Here is an 8,314-nt window from a genome sequence, read left to right on the forward strand (position 1 = left end):
ACTTCCACCGCATCCTCCGAAACCACTATCGGCGCGAAAGGGGAGCCCTCAGGGCGAGCCTGGACATCGGGTGCTTGCTCCGGAACGACAATTTCTCCAGCAGGCAAAGGGACATCGGATCCTGAGGCTGGAATTGTAGAGATCGGGACTGGAGTAACGTCGGGTCCAAGAGCCTGAACCGCGGGATCCGGAGTTAAAGCGACATCGGATCCGAGAGTCGGAGCCACATAAATCGGAACGGAAGTAGCACTAGGACCTGCCACGCTAGACTCCATCTCAGCACGGCGTCGCTCCATCTTGTCCTGAAAAGAACTGAACCCCTCGATGAAATGTCTGCGTAAGGCAGGAGCATCCTGCGCCGGCGAGGCTTGGTTAGTTTCACTCATTTCGACATCGGAATCTTTCTTTTCATTTAGAGAGGAAGCCATATTTTCTGAAATTTGAGAAGAGGAGAGTGAGTGAAAAATGAGAGGGGAATGGGGTGCTACTTATAAGAAATCAAAGGTGGTAGAGTTTTTCGGAATAAAATATTCCTAGCCGAAAATTTCGATTTTCAAATCTTCCGCACACAAAATCGCTCCCGCATCTTGCATGCTGGGGGGCTAACTGTTGGGGTCAAAAACGGTTATCTCGAAATCAACGGTTAAGTCTATTTGTCATACGAAAAACCCTCCGAAAAACAAACACGAACACCCGTAAACCGAAGGAACCGAGCAGCCGACCCCGGCCTTGGCCGTAGCCGCCGGGCGGCTAGCCCCCGTGCTGGCCGTGGCCGCCGGCGGCTAGCACCCGTGCTGGCCGTGGCCGCCGGGCGGCTAGCTCCCGTGCTGGCCGTAGCTGCCGGCGGCTAGCGCCCGTGCCGGCCGTGGCCGCCGGGCGGCTAGCGCCCGTGCCGGCCGTGGCCGCCGGGCGGCTAGCCCCCGTGCTGGCCGTGGCCGCCGGCGGCTAGCGCCCGTGCCGGCCGTGGCCGCCGGGCGGCTAGCCCCCGTGCCGGCCGTAGCCGCCGGCAGCTAGCGCCCGTGCCGGCCGTGGCCGCCGGGCGGCTAGCCCCCGTGCTGGCCATGGCCGCCGCCGGCTAGCCCCCGTGCCGGCCGTAGCCGCCGGCGGCTAGCGCCCGTGCTGGCCGTGGCCGCCGGGCGGCTAGCCCCGTGCTGGCCGTAGCTGCCGGCGGCTAGCGCCCGTGCTGGCCGTGGCCGCCGGGCGGCTAGCCCCGTGCTGGCTCGGGTCTTCGGACAACAATCTCCGGTACACAAGTCCCAGGCCCCGGCCGTCAGAAGTCTGTACTTCGAGTCTTTCCCAAGTTCTCGCAGGATGAATCATTGAGATTCCGCGTACGAAACTCCGGTTCTTACTCCAAACTAAGACCGTCGGAAACCCTTCAGAAACTCTTAAGATATCAACGGGAAGGAAGATCTTAAATTCTTCGTACGAAACAGCGATGGTTATCTTAAGACACCACTCATCTCAACTCTACGAACGAATGAAGAACTTCCGAAGAAATCGTAGAAAACAACGGAAGTCCTAGAGACGGCCCGAACGAATGAGATAGATACGACGATTTACGTTTATCTTTACGTAACAAGATAAATGCTAAATTTCTGGAAGGATAAATGTCAAGTTTCCCGAAGATAAATGTCAAGTTTCCCGATAAACATGGAGGCCGACGAAAATGAAAAAAAAGCCCGCCTTGCGGCCCAGAAGGAGAATAGACCGTTATAAGAAGGAGTATATAAAGGAGCTTTGGGAGAGGAGGAAAAAAAAGAGATCATTAAGAGAGAGAAAAAATCCGAAACCTAGGGACTTAGAGAATTCCTGCTAGCTTAGGACTTAGGAGTTTAGACTAGCGGAGCAAGACTTAGAACGTTTTGTCTCCTGTATTTCCGTCGTTTTCCGCTTCAGCGTTTCTCTACTTCCCTTTTTCGGAAGAATATTGTATTCAACTTATCATCTATTTAATAAAACGCCTTAGTGCAATTTTTCCGCTACGTTTATTTATTCTATCAATTTCGTTTGGTTGTCGCAGAGAATCCGAGCCTTCAGGGAAAACTAGGTTTACTTAGTTTTCCTTCGATTTATTTAACTAAAATCGACAGTGCGAATTTCGGTTCCCACATCTATACTGATTAATAGTTTCAAATCAAGCTTCTTACATCTTGGTTCATCCTGGTTTGATATGAATCCCATATGTCCGAACAGGCTAATCTGGAATCATCTGAATAGAAAGTGGGATAGCTTCTTCCTCATAACTCCTATGAGATTTATTCAACTTCCTGTCATTCTATACTTACTAATGGTTTCAAATCAAGGTTCTTACATCTTGGTTCCTCCTGGTTTGATAAGAATCATGAAGATATTGCCATAAGTCCGAACAGGCTAATCTGGAATCATCTGAATAGAAAATGGGATAGCTTCTTCCTCATAACTCCTATGAGATTTATTTAACTTCCTGGTCATTCTTAACTGATTAATGGTTTCAAATCAAGCTTCTTACATCTTGTTTCCTCCTGGATTGATAAGAATCATGAAGATATTTGCCATATGTCCGAACATGATAATCTGGAATCATCTGAATAGAAAGTGGGATAACTTCTTCCTCATAACTCCTATGACTTTATTCAACTTCCTGGTCATTCTGTACTGATTAATGGTTTCAAATCAAGCTTCTTACATCTTGGTTCATCCTAGTTTGATATTAATCATGAAGATATTGCCATATGTCCGAACAGGCTAATCTGGAATCATCTGAATAGAAAGTGGGATAGCTTCTTCCTCATAACTCCTATGAGATTTATTCAACTTCCTGGTCATTCTACACTGATTAATGGTTTCAAATCAAGCTTCTTACATCTTGGTTTATCCTGGTTTGATATGAATCATGAAAATTTTGCCATATGTCCGAACAGGCTAATCTGGAATCATCTGAATAGAAAGTGGGATAGCTTCTTCCTCATAACTCCTATGAGATTTATTCAACTTCCTGGTCATTCTATACTGATTAATGGTTTCAAATATAGCTTCTTACATCTTGTTCATTTTGGTTTGATAAGAATCATGAAGATATTGCCATATGTCCGAACAGGCTAATCTGGAATCATCTGAATAGAAAGTGGGATAGCTTCTTCCTCATAACTCCTATGAGATTTATTCAACTTCCTGGTCATTATACACTTATTAATGGTTTCAAATCAAGCTTCTTACATCTTGGTTCCTCCTGGTTTGATAAGAATCATGAAGATATTGCCATATGTCCGAACAGGCTAATCTGGAATCATCTGAATAGAAAGTGGGATAGCTTCTTCCTCATAACTCCTATGAGATTTATTCAACTTCCTGGTCATTCTATACTGATTAATGGTTTCAAATCAAGCTTCTTACATCTTGGTTCATCCTGGTTTGATAAGAATCATGAAGATATTGCCATATGTCCGAACAGGCTAATCTGGAATCATCTGAATAGAAAGTGGGATAGCTTCTTCCTCATAACTCCTATGAGATTTATTCAACTTCCTGGTCATTCTATACTTATTAATGGTTTCAAATCAAGCTTCTTACATCTTGGTTCCTCCTGGTTTGATAAGAATCATGAAGATATTGCCATATGTCCAAACAGGCTAATCTGGAATCATCTGAATAGAAAGTGGGATAGCTTCTTCCTCATAACTCCTATGAGATTTATTCAACTTCCTGGTCATTCTACACTGATTAATGGTTTAAATCAAGCTTCTTACATTCTGGTTCCTCCTGGTTTGATAAGAATCATGAAGATATTGCCATATGTCCGAAAAGGCTAATCTGGAATCATCTGAATAGAAAGTGGGATAGCTTCTTCCTCATAACTCCTATGAGATTTATTCAACTTCCTGGTCATTCTATACTGATTAATATTTTCAAATCAAGCTTCTTAAATCTTGGTTCATCCTGGTTTGATATGAATCATGAAGATATTGCCATATGTCCGAACATGCTAATCTGGAATCATCTGAATAGAAAGTGGGATAGCTTCTTCCTCATAACTCCTATGAGATTTATTCAACTTCCTGGTCATTCTACACTGATTAATGGTTTCAAATCAAGCTTCTTACATCTTGGTTATCCTGGTTTGATATGAATCATGAAGATATTGCCATATGTCCGAACAGGCTAATCTGGAATCATCTGAATAGAAAGTGGGATAGCTTCTTCCTCATAACTCCTATGAGATTTATTCAACTTCCTGGTCATTCTATACTGATTAATGGTTTCAAATAAGCTTCTTACATCTTGTTTCCTCCTGGTTTGATAAGAATCATGAAGATATTGCCATATGTCCGAACAGGCTAATCTGGAATCATCTGAAATAGAAAGTGGGATAGCTTCTTCCTCATAACTCCTATGAGATTTATTCAACTTCCTGGTCATTCTATACTGATTAATGGTTTCAAATCAAGCTTCTTACATCTTGGTTCCTCCTGGTTTGATAAGAATCATGAAGATATTGCCATATGTCCGAACAGGCTAATCTGGAATCATCTGAATAGAAAGTGGGATAGCTTCTTCCTCATAACTCCTATGAGATTTATTCAACTTCCTGGTCATTCTATACTGATTAATGGTTTCAAATCAAGCTTCTTACATCTTGTTTTCTCCTGGTTTGATAAGAATCATGAAGATATTGCCATATGTCCGAACATGGCTAATCTGGAATCATCTGAATAGAAAGTGGGATAGCTTCTTCCTCATAACTCCTATGAGATTTATTCAACTTCCTGGTCATTCTATACTGATTAATGGTTTCAAATCAAGCTTCTTACATCTTGGTTCATCCTGGTTTGATAAGAATCATGAAGATATTGCCATATGTCCGAACAGGCTAATCTGGAATCATCTGAATAGAAAGTGGGATAGCTTCTTCCTCATAACTCCTATGAGATTTATTCAACTTCCTGGTCATTCTATACACTGATTAATGGTTTCAAATCAAGCTTCTTACATCTTGGTTCATCCTGGTTTGATATGAATCATGAAGATATTGCCATATGTCCGAACAGGCTAATCTGGAATCATCTGAATAGAAAGTGGGATAGCTTCTTCCTCATAACTCCTATGAGATTTATTCAACTTCCTGGTCATTCTATACTGATTAATGGTTTCAAATCAAGCTTCTTACATCTTGTTCATCTGGTTTGATAAGAATCATGAAGATATTGCCATATGTCCGAACAGGCTAATCTGGAATCATCTGAATAGAAAGTGGGATAGCTTCTTCCTCATAACTCCTATGAGATTTATTCAACTTCCTGGTCATTCTACACTGATTAATGGTTTCAAATCAAGCTTCTTACATCTTGGTTCCTCCTGGTTTGATAAGAATCATGAAGATATTGCCATATGTCCGAACAGGCTAATCTGGAATCATCTGAATAGAAAGTGGGATAGCTTCTTCCTCATAACTCCTATGAGATTTATTCAACTTCCTGGTCATTCTATACTGATTAATGGTTTCAAATCAAGCTTCTTACATCTTGGTTCTCCTGGTTTGATAAGAATCATGAAGATATTGCCATATGTCCGAACATGCTAATCTGGAATCATCTGAATAGAAAGTGGGATAGCTTCTTCCTCATAACTCCTATGAGATTTATTCAACTTCCTGGTCATTCTACACTGATTAATGGTTTCAAATCAAGCTTCTTACATCTTGGTTCATCCTGGTTTGATAAGAATCATGAAGATATTGCCATATGTCCGAACAGGCTAATCTGGAATCATCTGAATAGAAAGTGGGATAGCTTCTTCCTCATAACTCCTATGAGATTTATTCAACTTCCTGGTCATTCTATACTGATTAATGGTTTCAAATCAAGCTTCTTACATCTTGGTTCATCCTGGTTTGATAAGAATCATGAAGATATTGCCATATGTCCGAACAGGCTAATCTGGAATCATCTGAATAAAAGTGGGATAGCTTCTTCCTCATAACTCCTATGAGATTTATTCAACTTCCTGGTCATTCTATACTGATTAATGGTTTCAAATCAAGCTTCTTACATCTTGGTTTCCTCCTGGTTTGATAAGAATCATGAAGATATTGCCATATGTCCGAACAGGCTAATCTGGAATCATCTGAATAGAAAGTGGGATAGCTTCTTCCTCATAACTCCTATGAGATTTATTCAACTTCCTGGTCATTCTATACTGATTAATGGTTTCAAATCAAGCTTCTTACATCTTGGTTTCTCCTGGTTTGATAAGAATCATGAAGATATTGCCATATGTCCGAACATGGCTAATCTGGAATCATCTGAATAGAAAGTGGGATAGCTTCTTCCTCATAACTCCTATGAGATTTATTCAACTTCCTGGTCATTCTATACTGATTAATGGTTTCAAATCAAGCTTCTTACATCTTGGTTCATCCTGGTTTGATAAGAATCATGAAGATATTGCCATATGTCCGAACAGGCTAATCTGGAATCATCTGAATAGAAAGTGGGATAGCTTCTTCCTCATAACTCCTATGAGATTTATTCAACTTCCTGGTCATTATATACACTGATTAATGGTTTCAAATCAAGCTTCTTACATCTTGGTTTATCCTGGTTTGATAAGAATCATGAAGATATTGCCATATGTCCGAACAGGCTAATCTGGAATCATCTGAATAGAAAGTGGGATAGCTTCTTCCTCATAACTCCTATGAGATTTATTCAACTTCCTGGTCATTCTATACTGATTAATGGTTTCAAATCAAGCTTCTTACATCTTGGTTCCTCCTGGTTTGATAAGAATCATGAAGATATTGCCATATGTCCGAACAGGCTAATCTGGAATCATCTGAATAGAAAGTGGGATAGCTTCTTCCTCATAACTCCTATGAGATTTATTCAACTTCCTGGTCATTCTATACTGATTAATGGTTTCAAATCAAGCTTCTTACATCTTGTTTCTCCTGGTTTGATAAGAATCATGAAGATATTGCCATATGTCCGAACAGGCTAATCTGGAATCATCTGAATAGAAAGTGGGATAGCTTCTTCCTCATAACTCCTATGAGATTTATTCAACTTCCTGGTCATTCTATACTGATTAATGGTTTCAAATCAAGCTTCTTACATCTTGGTTCATCCTGGTTTGATAAGAATCATGAAGATATTGCCATATGTCCGAACAGGCTAATCTGGAATCATCTGAATAGAAAGTGGGATAGCTTCTTCCTCATAACTCCTATGAGATTTATTCAACTTCCTGGTCATTATATACACTGACTAATGGTTTCAAATCAAGCTTCTTACATCTTGGTTTATCCTGGTTTGATATGAATCATGAAGATATTGCCATATGTCCGAACATGCTAATCTGGAATCATCTGAATAGAAAGTGGGATAGCTTCTTCCTCATAACTCCTATGAGATTTATTCAACTTCCTGGTCATTCTATACTGATTAATGGTTTCAAATCAAGCTTCTTACATCTTGGTTCATCCTGGTTTGATAAGAATCATGAAGATATTGCCATATGTCCGAACAGGCTAATCTGGAATCATCTGAATAGAAAGTGGGATAGCTTCTTCCTCATAACTCCTATGAGATTTATTCAACTTCCTGGTCATTATATACTATTAATGTGTTTCAAATCAAGCTTCTTACATCTTGGTTCCTCCTGGTTTGATAAGAATCATGAAGATATTGCCATATGTCCGAACAGGCTAATCTGGAATCATCTGAATAGAAAGTGGGATAGCTTCTTCCTCATAACTCCTATGAGATTTATTCAACTTCCTGGTCATTCTATACTGATTAATAGTTTCAAATCAAAGCTTCTTACATCTTGGTTCATCCTGGTTTGATATGAATCATGAAGATATTGCCATATGTCCGAACATGCTAATCTGGAATCATCTGAATAGAAAGTGGGATAGCTTCTTCCTCATAACTCCTATGAGATTTATTTAACTTCCTGGTCATTATATACTACTAATGGTTTCAAATCAAGCTTCTTACATCTTGGTTCCTCCTGGTTTGATAAGAAATCATGAAGATATTGCCATATGTCCGAACAGGCTAATCTGGAATCATCTGAATAGAAAGTGGGATAACTTCTTCCTCATAACTCCTATGAGATTTATTCAACTTTCCTGGTCATTATATACTGATTAATGTTTTCAAATAAGCTTCTTACATCTTGTTCATCCTGGTTTGATAAGAATCATGAAGATATTGCCATATGTCCGAACAGGCTAATCTGGAAACATCTGAATAGAAAGTAGGGATAGCTTCTTCCTCATAACTCCTATGAGATTTATTCAACTTCCTGGTCATTCTATACTGATTAATGT

Source organism: Raphanus sativus, chromosome 7 (assembly GCF_000801105.2).
Source record: "Raphanus sativus cultivar WK10039 chromosome 7, ASM80110v3, whole genome shotgun sequence".
Lineage (NCBI taxonomy): Eukaryota > Viridiplantae > Streptophyta > Magnoliopsida > Brassicales > Brassicaceae > Raphanus > Raphanus sativus.